At 36.6% G+C, this 2,002-nt stretch overlaps 1 protein-coding gene across 1 annotated transcript in view; it reads right to left on the bottom strand.

Annotated features, from left to right (window-relative positions):
- Positions 1 to 196, bottom strand: part of LOC106873037 (protocadherin Fat 4) — a 46,730-nt gene extending 46,534 nt beyond the window's left edge. The window contains exon 1 of the mRNA XM_014920244.3: positions 1 to 196. This exon is cut by the window's left edge and continues 285 nt beyond it. The gene's annotated coding sequence lies outside the window, so the exon portion shown is untranslated.
- Positions 197 to 2,002: the final 1,806 nt, after the last annotated feature.

The following is a 2,002-nucleotide window of genomic DNA, read 5'->3' as shown; positions in this document are numbered from 1 at the left end:
CCCTTTGAAATACAGGCACAACAGAAACAGGAAGTAAGAGTGAGAGAAAGTTGTGGTGGAAGAGCACAGCAGGGTTCGCCACCATCCCCTGTCGGAGCCTCGTGGAACTTTTAAGTGTTTTCGCTCAATAAACACTCACAACGCCCGGTCTGGGAATCGAAACCGCGATCTTATGACCGCGAGTCCACTGCCCTAACCCCTGGCTATTGCGCCTCCACTTTGATAATTTGTTTCCCGTTGTCTCCTCTTTTTAGAATCATTTTTGGTGCGTAGCTTTAGAAAAATATTTAGTGAATGATTATAATTTACTCAATCATTTATTAAAGGTGCAACTATTTGAAGCAAGACGAAGCTTTGAGAAAATAAAATTTATCTTAAAGTACTACTGGAAGTGCGAGGACGTAACTTATGTGCAAAGACAGTTTATATGAGTGTTTAAAGCGGATCCATTTAAGCGACTCCCCATTATTACTATCAGAGGTAATTTTGAAACAAATCAACTTTTGAAAGTCTTCTGATCTCCAAGAAAACGTATTTGCTAAACGGCCTGTGAGACAAGAATTCTCAAGCTAAGTTTCCTTTGCATATTGAAGTGCGTTCATTAGAACAGTTTTATTTTGACATTTGTTCGCGCCGTCAATGAAGATGATCCTGATAAAAAATTAAAAAATTAGAAAATTGTAAAAAGTACCCGGCAAAGTATGCAGAGGATGTAGTTTCAAGACCATATTATTTTGAGCGAGGAGGCCATATTAAAATTAAATGGCTCAGTTAAACGCTACAATTGCATCTACTGGGCTCTCCATAACCAGCTCGGCGTACTAACGATTCTGCCAGCTCACTGCTTTTCTAGGCCCAAATAGTGATAAAGAAATATTGTACTGAAGCCATTGTAAGCCTGTTCACTAATTACCATAAAATCTTTATTTATTCGTTTTGTTTTTACCTAACTGGGATTTGAACTCTGGATGTAAAGAGCCGGACGAAATACCGATGCGTTCACGATTCTGCCTGCTCACCTCTTTCCATGAATATATAAAACTACGAATACAGAACTAAACATAAAAATTACTCAAATTACTTATTTGCTTATAATTAGCCAACATGTCCCTATATCTTACCGCTGTACGCTAGGGCACCGAGGAAACCCATATTGAAAGAAACACTGGGGTAGAGACTACCGTCATTAATTCTTATATTTGTCTGTTTTATCTTTTCCAGTTGTTATCGCTTGAATTCAATTCCTATTTGCTCATTTAATAGTTAATTAACCGCTATTTATTTATTTATTTATTTACTAAGGCCAGTCTACTTCCTTGTGACAATCAACCGACTAAATCAACACTGGACGGATTCAGATCTTTTCCTCTTTGAAATCACACCGCAGTGAAGACAAATAAACAAACAAAACGTTATTCGAGTCTTTTTACACGAAATTATCGAAGTATTAGGTTACAAGGCTAACAATCTTTAATGATTGGCTTTCACTGAAGTTGTGTAGTCTCATTTAACAGTGGTCAATGCAGGCCTGTGGTTTCCATTCTTGTGAAGTCAGATGGTATTCACAGTTCTGTTGGTGTGCTCTGTCGACACCGTGTCCTTTGTAGTTTCTTCTTTGATATTTCTTTCTCTTTTAGAGAAATAAATTAACATAAAAATAATATTTATGGCACCATAAAGGTGTTGGCACTCTAAAAACATACAATATGTGATACACATGATACCAAAAATAGGCTATAGCATCAGATATGATATCCATGTATAACCACTGTCTACTTAGTGGTTATATATACAACAACACCATATATGGCTCTGACAACGTATGTAACACTATATACACAGACTACTTTGACTAATGTTTCCTTTCTTGAAAAAGAAAAAAAAAAGAAAAAAAAGAAAAGGGAATAAAACGGTAGGGAAAGGAGTTTGAAGGAAATTTGACTGCTATTTCTAGATGTTCGAAGAACAGTGTTGATCAATGGTTTAAAACATCTCGCCTTCG

The sequence above is a fragment of the Octopus bimaculoides genome, chromosome 23 (assembly GCF_046866305.1).
Source record: "Octopus bimaculoides isolate indiv1 chromosome 23, ASM4686630v1, whole genome shotgun sequence".
NCBI classification, from domain to species: domain Eukaryota; kingdom Metazoa; phylum Mollusca; class Cephalopoda; order Octopoda; family Octopodidae; genus Octopus; species Octopus bimaculoides.
This window is presented reverse-complemented; position numbering and strand designations above follow the sequence as displayed.